The sequence below is a fragment of the Podarcis bocagei genome (assembly GCF_964188305.1).
Source record: "Podarcis bocagei genome assembly, chromosome: 7".
In the NCBI taxonomy this organism is placed as follows: Eukaryota; Metazoa; Chordata; class Lepidosauria; order Squamata; family Lacertidae; genus Podarcis; species Podarcis bocagei.
Window position 1 is genome coordinate 2,734,369 of NC_138132.1, and position 13,211 is coordinate 2,747,579.

The 13,211-nt window shown below is 51.5% G+C and overlaps 1 protein-coding gene across 2 annotated transcripts in view; it reads right to left on the reverse strand.

The window, feature by feature from the left end:
• Window positions 1-12,954, reverse strand: part of SAMD4B (sterile alpha motif domain containing 4B) — a 39,241-nt gene extending 26,287 nt beyond the window's left edge. The window contains exon 1 of one of the 2 annotated variants that reach the window (XM_081200332.1): window positions 12,796-12,954. The gene's annotated coding sequence lies outside the window, so the exon portion shown is untranslated. The remainder of the gene's footprint in view (window positions 1-12,795) is intronic. The other variant, XM_081200333.1, reaches the window with a different exon arrangement.
• Window positions 12,955-13,211: the final 257 nt, after the last annotated feature.

Sequence of the window (13,211 nt, forward strand, 5' to 3'; positions counted from 1 at the left end):
TTTTCCACCCCTGTACTGCTCTTGCCCAGAGAAGAGCTTTTGGAGACCTCTGAGCAGAACTGGCACACCAGTTTAGTCAAGGCTGGCACTGACCAAGGATACACAGCTGGCTCTGAAGGCAACCAAGGGAAAGCCAAACAATAGTAGCCCCTCACACCCAACCACTTGTGCACACTAATCCTACAGAAATGAGGCCTCTTCCTTTCATTCCCCCTGTACCATGGAAGTTTAAACTCGAAGGTCCTCAGAGACCCCCTCCTCCATCATTCTTGCTCACGTGAAGTACTATATACAGTGGACGCTCAGGTTGTGAACGTGATCCGTGCGGGATGCGTGTTTGCAACCCGCAGTGGCGCGTCTGCGCACGCGCGGGTTGCAATTTGGCACTTCTGTGCATGCACAAAGCACAATTTAGCGCTTCTGCGCAACTGCCGAAACCTGGAAGTAACCCATTCCGGTACTTGCGGGTTTTGGCAATCTGAAGCGTCTGTAACCCAAGGTATGACTGTATATACTTTGATGATACTGCAGGAGCCATACAACTTGAACACCCAAGGCAAGAAACAGCAGCACCTGAAAGTGACTTGGCCTGAAGGCCTTGAAAGGAGTCAGAAGCAAGATGAAAAGCATGGGTTACCTCAAAGACACACGTAACTCCCCCTGCCAAAAAACCCCGTACCTATTACATAACTGAATGCCTGGGAATTCAAAAGAATGCCAGTGTTGCTGGATAAAAGCTCCATTAGGAGACTCTTCCTGCTTATCAGTGCAGAGGAAAGAACCAATTATGGATAATTTTACTATCTGCCTTTCGAATGATAAAAAGCACAAGCAGAAAAATCCAACAAATTTCCTAAAAAACTAACTGGCATGAACACAAAATGCTGTATCCATGAGCACAGCACAGCTTTCCTCACCGTCTGGGCACTGCCTCGGGTTTAAACAGTTGTGAACTCTTCGAGAGAGAAGCCTGTTTCTATTAAAGCCCTTATATAAAGAGAGAGCATCTGTCTTTAAAAGAGAGAGAGAGAGAGAGAGAGACTGAGACTGAGGAAATGGCTGTCTGGATCCCTCTATCCTCTGGACACTATAATTAGAGCCAACCAAAGCAAATGCCGTCCCTAAGAAAAGCCACCAGGAGAAGTCTGGAGGATCAGCAAGGCAGCTGGCCCTAATTATACCTTCAGAGGAGGAAAGAGGCACATCAAATGCCACCCACAGCTACGTAATGTGGAGGAGGGAGCCGCTCGGGTCCGCAGGTAGAGACCCAAAGCCGGGCAAGGGGCTGTGCCAACAGCTGGCAGAGCCATCCGGATGCTGGTCAGGGAGCAAGACAGGTTGAACTATTCTCTGTGCTGTGATACCTTGCAGCTGGCACATCCTGATGCCATCAAATGAAGGTGGTGGGGTTTAATAATAATAATAATAATAATAATAATAATAATAATAATAATAATAATAATAATAATAATTTATTATTTATACCCCGCCCATCTGGCAGGGTTTCCCCAGCCACTCTGGGCGGCTCCCAACAGAACACTAAAAAACAATAACCTATTAAACATTAAAAGCTTCCCTAAACAGGACTGCCTTCAGATGTCTTCTAAAAGTCTAGTAGTTGTTTATCTCTTTGACATCTGGTGGGAGGGCGTTCCACAGGGTGGGTGCCACTACTGAGAAGGCCTGGTTCCCTGTAACTTGGCTTCTCACAGCAAGGGAACCGCCAGAAGGCCCTCGGCGCTGGACCTCAGTTTACGGGCAGAACGATGGAGGTGGAGACGCTCCTTCAGGTATACTGGACCGAGGCCATTTAGGGCTTTAAAAGTCAGCACCAACACTTTGAATTGTGCTCGGAAACGTACTGGGAGCCAATGTAGGTCTTTCAAGACCAGTGTTATATGGTCTCAGTGGCCACCCCCAGTCACCAGTGTAGCTGACGCGTTCTGGATTAGTTGTAGTTTCCGGGTCACCTTCAGAGTTAGAACGAGCAGCCTGTTTGAGGGCTTTCTGCTGATGGCAGTGGAGGGGGCTACCATCAGTGGGGATTCAGCCTGCATCACTATCATCCAGCCACGCTTCTGAACAAGAAGTTCTGTACTGGGCAGTGTCGCTGGACTCATCTCCTGGTGCCAGGGCCGGCCCGCCCATTAGCTGTTATTAGGCAGTTACCTCAGGTGGCAGGCTGGGGAGAACTCAGAGGAGCGCACTGCTCGCCGCCTCCTGTGCTTGTTGCTTTGGATGACACTGGCTCAGGGAAATGCTGGCAAGCGGTGGTGGGTGCCATTTTCTGTTTTGCCTCTTGTGGCGAAATGTCCGGCCCTGGCTGGTGGAGCTTCTTTTGGCCCAGGCAGAGAGAGACCTCTGCCTCGTCCAAACCCAATGCAGTGGGTTGTGGGGCTGGAATGCAGCCCAAGAGAACGAAAGTGAAGCTGAAGCCTAATTCTACTTTGCGGCCCTCAACGGCCTCCGCCCAGTATACTCAGTATACCTGAAGGATATACTGCCATTGTTCAGCCTGGACACTGAGGTCCAGCTTTAGGGGCCGTCTGGCAGTTCCCCCACTGTGAGAAGCCAAGTTACAGGGAACCAGGCAGAGGGCCTTCTCGGTGGTGGCGCCCTCCTTGTGGAACACTCTCCCACCAGATGTCAAAGAGAAAAAAGTGTGGTATAGTTATTTTTCCATATAATGTCTATTGTCTATTAATGTCTATTATATAATAGACATTACAAATTTCCAGATATTGGGTTGCCTTCAGATGTCTTCTAAAAGTCAGATACAGTAGTGCCCCGCAAGACGAACGCCTCGCAAGACAAAAAACTCGCTAGACGAAAGGTTTTTTCGTCCGCGATTTGCCTCGCAAGACGAATTCCCCTATGGGCTTGCTTCGCAAAACGAAGCTTGCCCCGGGGACAGCGGGTCTTCTCTTTTGAAGCAAGGGGCTGCGGGGAGATAGCGATCTCCCTGCAGCCCCTTGCTGCAAAAGACGTCCGGGGGAAGCGGGGAAGCGAAGCGCTTCGCTTCCCCGCTTCCCCCGGACCTCTTCTGAAGCAAGGGGATGGGGGGAGATAGCGATCTCCCTGCAGCCCCTTGCTGCAAAAGACGTCGGATGAAGCGGGGAAGCGAAGCGCTTCGCTTCCCCGCTTCCCCCGGACCTCTTCTGAAGCAAGGGGATGGGGGGAGATAGCGATCTCCCTGCAGCCCCTTGCTGCAAAAGACGTCGGGGGAAGCGGGGAAGCGAAGCGCTTCGCTTCCCCGCTTCCCCCGGACCTCTTCTGAAGCAAGGGGCTGGGGGGAGATAGCGATCTCCCTGCAGCCCCTTGCTGCAAAAGACGTCGGGGGAAGCGGGGAAGCGAAGCGCTTCGCTTCCCCGCTTCCCCCGGACCTCTTCTGAAGCAAGGGGCTGGGGGGAGATAGCGATCTCCCCCCAGCCCCTTGCTTCAGAAGAGGTCTGGGGGAAGCGGGAAGCGAAGCGCTTCGCTTCCCCGCTTCCCCCTGACGTCTTTTGCAGCTGTTCCGAAGTGGGGCGGGGGGCGGGGTCACCTGCCCCAGCCTCCCCACTTCGGAAAGCTGTTCCAGGAACAGCTCCATAGGAACCTCCATAGGCGCCCGTCACCTCTCCAGCCAGGAGAGCGCGCGCGGGGCTAAACCAGCCCCCCGCGACCCTCTCCCAGCTGGAGAAGTGACGCGCGCCTATGGCAGGAGCCTCCATAGGCGCCCGTCACCTCTCCAGCCGGGAGAGCGCGCGCGGGGCTAAACCAGCCCCCCGCGACCCTCTCCCAGCTGGAGAAGTGACGCGTGACTATGGCAGCAGCCTCTGAAGGATGCACCGAAGCCTGGCGTGGGGGGGGGGGCGGAGAGACCTTCTCCCCGCGCCAGCCTTCGGATGGCTGTCCTGAAGACTTGGGGTGGGAGAAGGGTTTTCCTTCCCACCGCCAACATTCAGAATGCTGTTCTGAATGTTGGCGGTGGGGAGGAAAAACCCTCCTCCCACGCAAGCCCCGGGAACAGAGGGAAAGCGCTGCGCGCCTTCCCCTCTGTTCCCGTACCTGTCCTGAAGGCTTGCGGTGCGGAGAAAAGCCCTTCTCCGCACCGCCAGCCTGGCAAGCGGTTTCCCTAGGAACGCATTAATTGATTTTCAATGCATTCCTATGGGAAACCGTGCTTCGCAAGACGAAAAATTCGCTAGACGACAAAAATTGCGGAACGAATTAATTTCGTCTTGCGGGGCACCACTGTAGTTGTTTATCTGACTTTTAGAAGACATCTGAAGGCAATCCCGTATTGGGAAATTTTTTTATGTCTATATGTTCTACGTTTTTTAATGTGCTGTAAGTCTCCCAGAGTGGCTGGGGAAACCCAGACAGATGGGCAGGGTATGAATAATAAAATAATTGTTGTTGTTGTTGTTGTTGTTGCAGGCACCGTCCGCCAAGAGGGAAAACATTATCAACACTCAACCAGGGCTCTGACCGGCTTTGCAAGCCAGACAGCATTTGGAAACCCCCAAAGTTTCTGAACACATGATGGCAACAGCCCCAAGCTTAAAGAACGTAAGAGGGGTTTTGGTGGATCAGACTGAAAGGTCTATCTAGTTCTAGTCCAACACCCTGTTCTGGCAGTCGCCACCCAGGAACTCCAAAGGGAAGACCAAAAGGAGGACCTGGGTGCAACAGCACTCTCACCTGCAACTCCCAGTGAATGGCATTCAGAGGCATGTTCTCCCCCTGGTCCTGGAGGTCATTTGCACTAGCCATCGTGACTAGTAGCCATGGGGCTAGCTTTAGCATCCAATTTCTCCCCAAACCACAACCCTGTAGAGCAGTGGTTCCAGATTAGCTAAACACTGTTGTTCAAAAGCCAAGCCATGGGCCCCCTACTTTCGAAAATGTTGGCATCTCTATGGTAGGCTTTGCTATGTGGGTGGTGGCACAGATCTCCTGGACAGCGGCGTAGCGTGAGTTGTCAGCACCCGGGGCAACGCAAGTAATTTGCGCCCCCTAACCTGGGGCAAGGCAAGTAATTTGCGCCCCCCCAACCCCTAACCTGCGAGTTGCCGCTGGCGCTGCCGCGCAAACAACGCTGCTTGCCCGGAGGAGGATGGAGGCAGAAGCAGCCGCCGCCTGTGGCTGGGCCGAGGGGATGGCGGCAGCGGCAGGGTGCAGAGGCTGCCCGTGCCCGGCGAGGCGTCGGTGGCGGCGTCGGCGCTGCTGCAGCGGCTGCTCCTCCTGCGAGCAGTGAGCGGAGCGCAGCCACAGCGACGGCGGGGGGCGCGCGCGCTAAGGCGCAAGGCTGGCGGTGGCGGCGGGGAGCCCGGCGGAGGAAGGAACTTGTCCCTTCCCTCTGGACTCGCGCCCCCCCAGATGTTGCGCCCGGTGCGGCCGGCACCCTTGGCACCCCCCACGCTACGCCACTGCTCCTGGAGTCTGTGGACCATCAACTGGGAGCCACTCCTGTAGAGCAATTGTGCCTAAAACTCTCAGTACTAGCTACAGGTGGCGACTATTTTAGCGTCCAACTGTCGCATGATTGGCAAAGCACGGGCACTTTGGGACGTGGAAGAGGGCAGAACGGGGGTATAATGGGGCCAGGGACAGACATCCCCATCCCACGCGAAATGGTCGCTGCCTGTACTAGGAGTTTTGCTTTTGGTTTACAATGGTACCTCGGGTTAAGTACTTAATTCGTTCCGGAGGTCCGTACTTAACCTGAAACTGTTCTTAACCTGAAGCACCACTTTAGCTAAAGGGGCCTTCCACTGCCGCCGGAGCACGATTTCTGTTCTCAACCTGAAGCAAAGTTCTTAACCTGAAGCACTATTTCTGGGTTAGCGGAGTATGTAACCTGAAGCGTATGTAACCTGAGGTACCACTGTATAAGATACAATACAATAATCCTTATTGTCATTGTCCCATACAGAACAACGAAATTGAAAAATCTACATAAAACATTCAAAACCCAACAAGTCTGCTATCCCAACCTGGTTAGCCCCCTAAAAACTCTGATACCCCATTTTTAAATACAATATACTCCCATAGAGACGCCTTACACTGCATTTAAAACCAAAATCGCATTTGGGTAGAAACTGTTTCTCAGGCGGCTAGTCCTAGTCTTTATAACCCTGTACCTTCTTCCAGAAGGCAGAAGCTGAAAGAGATCATTTCCGGGGTGCGCACTATCCTGCGCTATCTCTGCAGCTTTCTTATGGCACCTGGAAGCATAGATTTGATCCAAGGTGGGTTTCAGCTGCATAAGGAATCTGGTGCTAGAACTCTGAACATTATAAACCCCATCCTAGTAACCCAGCACAAATGTTCTTCACAAAGAATCCAAGTCGGCGCTGGTGGCAGCTTTTCTCTCTGAACCCCAAAGGGGTAATGCTGAAACTGAAGTCTGCTACCCCAACAAACTGGCAACCCATTGAACAGAGGCAGTAGGATGCGGCCTATGCGGCTTGTAGCTACCTGCCCCTGATCCTGAAACATCCAGGTATCTTAAAAGGCCAGCACGTCCCTGGTTCTCACAGTTGAGCAATCAAAGCGTGGGAACAGGGCTGCCAAGAGCTACAAAAAGGACTTTTAAACCAGAATGCAAAAGGCCCGATTCAAAATGAGGTTTCAGGGCTCAGGAGGATGCGTGGCACCATTTCGTGCACGAGAGGCCAGCGACACCACAGCTCTTGATCACAGCAACAGGTGGGACTTGAGAGGAAGAGTCAGGTCTGTATTGGCACACTTCTAGCTGACCAAAACTGTGCTAAAGAATAAAGCAGCGAAGGTGAACGGCTCATTAGGAAGAAAGAATGCAGGCCTGGGAAGGGAGAATCTCCGACGCCTTGATGACTCTCCCTGCTTTACTATCCGTAGTTTGGCTAGCTTTAGTTTTCACATATTGCTCAGCCAGAAAGGAGCCCACACAAAAACAGAGCAATAAGGTTCACCCTGAATTAGGGCTCATCCACACTCTTGCTTGACTTGTCAGACCCGTGGAAAATCCGAAAAAAGCAATTCTGCTTAGCCAAGCTTCAATTCAGCAGGTAAGACTGAACTTTTGCAAGGCACAGCCGTGGAACAACGAGAAAAGCTCTTGGAGCCGGAGGAATTAATCGGTACACAATATGGTCAAAATATGGTTCAAGCGAAAGTGTGGACGAGCCTTTATTTGTTCACGGGACCCTTTCCAGGTGATTTCCAGAGTGGCTGGGGCATTCCAGTCCAGTGGGCAACATGCAAATAATAAAATTATCACTATTAAATTATTACCTACCTACCTGTGCTTTAGGAATCAAAGTTTGGTTTTTTTTAATAAAGTATTTATATACCACTTTATCGTGTAAAGAAAAATATACAGCAATAATACATAAAACATATAATAAATTTAAACAATTAGCCATTGTGCAAATTTATAAAGAACTCTGGGGTATCCTCCCCACAAAGTTACCAGTACCCTGGTAACAGAAAAGCTCTGCCCAAGCCTAGCCCAATACTGATATACACACACAAGCCAATTACTCTCTATGGTAGCGCATGCAAGCAAACGGCTTCGCAGCTGAAGTGTGCAGAGGAAGGACAAGTGAATGGAAAGACCAGAAGATAAACAAACTTGCCAATCCCAGCCTGTCATGTAATGAAGCCAGCAAAGCAGCTCATGGAACGACAAACTGGATGGTGGCCCTCAGGGCCAACGTCGTCTCATGCACTCACCCCAATTTCCAACACCCTTGCAAAACTCCCAGAAGTTAAAAACCCAACTACCGTATTTTTCGTTCTATAGGATGCACCCGACCCTAGGATGCACCTTGTTTTAGAGGGGAAGAACAAGGGGAAAAAATTCTCCCCCTCTCTGCTCAGTGCCCCTTCAGCGAAGCGGCAGGAGAAACGGGGCCCCTTCCATTTCTCCTCCCGCTTGGCTGAAGGGGCGGTGCGCAGCTCTCCCTCTCTGCTGAAGCCAGGAGAGTCTTGCTCCCCCAGCTTCAGCAAAAGGAACCTGAAGCCTCCAGAGCACAGCGGGAACTCGCGCTGCGCTCCAAAGGCTTCAGCGAAAGCAACGCGAAGCCTCGGGAGCGCTCCCTCTCCGCTTCGGAGGCTTTGCGTTGCTATCGCTGAAGCCAAGGAGCCTGCATTCGCTCCATAGGACGCACACACATTTCCCCTTAATTTCTGGAGGGGAAAAAGTGCGTCCTATAGAGCGAAAAATACGGTAATTGTGAAGTGCAAAGTTTACTCCCTTTGCACTAGTTGGGTCTTCTTGCAAGCCAGGTAAGAGACACACCCACCTTAAAACAGGGTCCAGAACAAGTTTCCAATAGACAGTTCAGAATGAGACTTATGGGTCATTTTATAATCTAAGGATACTCAACAGCAGCGCATCACAAAATATATTTCAAGTCAGATAAGCTTTCCCCCAAATAAAGTCTTTTGACGGGCCCTTACATATCCACAGCTGTCATGGACACAGACCACGTTACTAGTGATACAGAGCATTACAGTAACAGATGACCTCTCCTTCCAAGTTTCTTAATCTGCTTTTGCTCTCTGGTTGCAGTTTCTAGGCAGGCAGAAGAATGGCAGAATCTCAGCCTTCTTATCTCTTGTCCTGACAAATCTGGTTACAGAGTGTTAAATGCAAGATAGGAAGCCTGAGGGAAAAACACAAAGGATGGAACCACAAGCTTCAACCAACCAATAAGGCAAGAAACTTTTGACAATAGGGTTGCCAGTATATATCATGCTCAGTGTTAATAGTTTGTACTGTCACCAGTGACTCCCACAATTGCAGACAAGGCTCCTCAAAAGGTTTACTTGTAACATGCGTAAAGAAAGAAGGATGCCTACAATTTTCAATCAAGAAAAAAAAGTGCACCCATCACCAAAAGTTTGGGAAGAAGAAGAAGAAGAGTTTGGATTTGATATCCCGCCTTTCACTCCCCTTCAGGAGTCTCAAAGCGGCTAACAATCTCCTTTCCCTTCCTCCCCCACAACAAACACTCTGTGAGGTGAGTGGGGCTGAGAGACTTCAAAGAAGTGTGACTGGCCCAAGGTCACCCAGCAGCTGCATGTGGAGGAGCGGAGACGCGAACCCGGTTACCCAGATTACGTGACTACCGCTCTTAACCACTACACCACAATACCAGTCATTAAAGTTCCCTCTTTGCAATATTAACTTGAAGACCCGAAAATAAATGTTCTAAAAAGCACAATTACAGTACAGTACAAAAAGAGAGAGAGAGACTTTCTTCCATACACAAACCCTTTCCACCAGTGATCCCAAGGTATACAAAGAAAACTGCAAGATGTGTTGGAGAGAAGTTAAGCGATTATTTCAGGAGTTAATATTTCACACCTCAGGTGTTGCCATCAGTTTATCTCCTTCAGGCAGGGCAAAACAGCTTTCCACTTCTATACAGAGAGACCAGCATTGTAGTTTATTGATTTAGCAACACAAATAGAAAGCTCTCTTAGAAACCATTCAGAACAAACGGCTGAAAAGAAAGATGGGAGGAAGCCCCAGTACGTTGAGCCTTGAAATTCAGAAAGCACAAGACTCAAACTGAAAGTGTACCAGAAAATTACACCAAGCCCACCAGGGTCATGTGACCAGGAAGAGCTAAATGTGCAACTACCACAAGGTACCAATAAGCCTGCCAAATCCCACCCCCAATGTGTTCAATTCTTGCAGAGAGATGCTCAAGTTCTGCACCAATAGCACACGTTGTCCCCTCTGAGGAGTTGAAGGGTCACCATTCAGCCTAAGTCAGAGCATCCATTTATCTAAATGCCCAGAGGAAAACTGGGATTTCTATACGGTACACGTCTTCCCAACCACCTTACATGTGTCATAAAAGCAACCAATGAGTTTTCATCTATTGAAGGGGAGGGAGAACACAAGCTTTTGGACTGGGATCATCAGGAAGCAGTCTGAAGATACATTTTGCTGCAACAGTTTAAACTTGTGCCTCGGGATAAGAATGTTCCGGCTCTCTTGGAGAAGCCTTTCAAAACTCTCAGGAAACAAACTGACCCGGGAAGAAATTTCCCAATAAGACCCTTAGGTGAACAATGGGCGCAGCTGCTTCATTATGATGTGCCCATTTCGTCTAAGGAGTGGCGAGGAGAGGAGAAAATGATGAAAGGCACTTTAAGATCCTTCTAAGTTGTGTTCCAGATGAGAGAAGACAAGGGAAGCTGCTTCTGGAGGTGGGGAGGAGGCTTGCTGAATGTGGAAAGTTCCTGGGCCAGGAGAGAGGTAAAGCACTAGATAAGCGTATCATTGGCTGGATAACTGGATTAATAGTTAATGCCCAAACCAAGCGAGGGAGCCTTAAATGTTACTTACTGTAGAAAGAAGAGATTTTAAGTGCAAAGGGCTAATAATGATTATCAGCACAACTCCTGGGCTTTGGGGAGGAAAATGTGTGTGAGGAAAATGCCTAGATTTAAAGAGGGGAATGTTGACTACTGGTCAAAAGGTGGAACTGATGATGGAATGGGGTGGGGAGAAAAGGATGGATGATCTAGGTTAGGAAGGAAGGAGGGTATTCAGTCTCACCTAAAACAAAACACACAGTATTGGGGCTGGGGCAAAGCTAAGAATGGATACCACAAATTGAGATTGAGAGAGATGGAAATGACAGCCAGCTGTTGGGAGATGCTCTAACGCTAGATTTTAAGCACTGAGCAAGGAGCAGGGCTAGAGCCTGTCAAAGTCCTCCCTCTCATTTCTATGACTCCAGAACTCACCTTAGGGATTGAAGGTGGAGGAATCCTAAGAGATGGAATACAAACAATGGAGGAGAAAGCACAAGAACACAGCTAGATCAGAGCAAAGGCACACCTAGCCCAGCATCCCTCAGGAAACAGGGCCTGAAAGCAACATCACCATCACCAGCCCAACACTGCCAATCTCCAGGATCTGGTCTGTTGAAGTGCACTGAACCCTGAGCTCAGGAGGTTCCCCTTACCCAACACAGGTCCTTGGACGTTGGAATACCTCAGTTGGTAGAACATGGGACTCTTAATTTCAAGGCCATGGGTTTGAGCCCCCTATTGGGCAACAGATTCATGCATCCCAGGGGGTTGGACAAGATGACCCTCGTGGTCCCTTCCAACTCAACAATTCTATGATCCCCACCTCCACCCAGATATGTCCAACCTTCTCTTAAACCCAGCTTTAATATTGGGGTAGGAGAGAAGAGTATTAAATATATTAAGAGTATTAAATAAATTAAATATATTAAATTTGGGAAAGTGATGAAAAGGGTGGGCAACAGGAGTTGGAATGTGAGGGGTGGGTGACAGGCAAGGAGGGAGAACAGGGGTTCAGCCCCCCCCCATAGTGCGTATATAACATCAAATACATGCATATCTCTATACTGGGGGTGGCGAAGAGAAGAGGCTTCAACACCTTAATTTTGGAAAGGGGCGGGTGGTGGTGGTGGTGGGGAGCTGGGGCTGGAACGTGGTGGGGTGGGCAAGTGGGGAGGAGGGGAAACGGGCTCAGTACCCTCACCCTCCACCAAATTTGCACATGAATAACTCTATATGTGGGGGCAAAGGGGAGGAGGATTTATACCTTAAACTGGGAAAGGGGTAGGTGGGACTGGAATGTGATGAGGTGGGCATGTGGGGAGGAGGGGAAACGGCCTCACTACCCCCACCCCCGCCAAATTTGCACATGAATGACTCTATATGTGGGGGCAAAGAGAAGGGGATTTAACACCTTGAACTGGGAAAGGGGTGGGTGGGGCTGATGGGGTTGGAATGTGATGAGGTGGGCAAGTGGGGAGGAGGGAAAACTGGGGTTCAGTACCCTCACCCCCCACCCAATTTGCACATATGTAGGGGCAAAGGGGGAGGAGGATTTATACCTTAATTTGGGAAAGGGGCTGGTGGGGGTGATGGGGAGCTGGAGCTGGAATGTGATGGGGTGGGCATGTGGGGAGGAGGGAAAACAGAGGCTCAGTACCCCCCCCCAAATTTGCAAATGAATGCCTCTATATGTGGGGGCAAAAGAGAAGGGGACTTAACCCCTTAAACTAGGAACGGGATGGGTAGGGGTGATGGGGAGCTGGAATGTGATGGGGTGGGCAAGTGGGGAGGAGGGAAAGCTGGGGTTCAGTACCTTCACCCCCCACCCAATTTGCACATATGTGGGGGCAAAGGGGAGGAGGATTTATACCTTAATTTGGGAAAGGGGCTGGTGGGGGTGATGGGGAGCTGGAATGTGATGGGGTGGGCAAGTGTGGAGGAGGGAAAACTGGGGTTCAGTACCTTCACCCCCCACCCAATTTGCACATATGTGGGGGCAAAGGGGGAGGAGGATTTATACCTTAATTTGGGAAAGGGGCTGGTGGGGGTGATGGGGAGCTGGAATGTGATGGGGTGGGCAGGTGGGGAGGAGGGAAAAGAGAGGCTCAGTACCCCCCCAAATTTGCACATGAATGCCTCTATATGTGGGGGCAAAGAGAAGGGGATTTAACCCCTTAAACTGGGAAAGGGGCGGGTGGGGGTGATGGGGAGCAGGGCCTGGGGTGTGAGAAGGAGGCCCCTCCCAGCCCCCCTAAAGTGTGTCTATTTCCACATCTTTATACTGGTGGGGTGGGGGGCTCGGGAAGGGGCGTGTCCGCCGCCCAGCCCCTCCCCTAGGGGCGGGGCCTCCTCACCTCCTGAGGACCACTGCGGGGGGGAGGGGCCCTCAGGGCGGGGAGGGGGTGGGGGAGGGGGCGAGGCCCGCGGCTCCCCCTCAGGGCCCGCTCCCCCTCCGCCGTCGTCCCCACCGCTCCCCGGCGCCTCACTCACCGTCTCTGCGGCCCACTGCGGCCCCTCCGGGGAGAGGCAGAGGGAGGCGGGCAGGCAGGGCCGGCGCAAACACGCAAACACACGCACAGCGCCAGATACCACACACTCCAGAGGGCGGCGCGCGACGTCACAACGCACGGCGACGTCAGCGCGCCCGCGCCGGGACCCGCCCTCCGTCCCCGTCCCTCTTCCCCGCTCCAGTCCGCGGCGCCGTCGCCCCGCTACGTCACCTCCTCCCCACCTCCCTCGCCTCTCCATTGGCTAAGGCTGCCGCGCGTCAACCGCCGACGGACAGCTGCCCGAGCCATTCAGCGGCTTCCTCACAGAGGGTCGGGCGGGGAGCGTGAACTCCCACCTCCTCCAATAGGAGAGCGGAGCTTTCCAACCCCTTAATCCGAGGGAGGGAGAGAGATCAG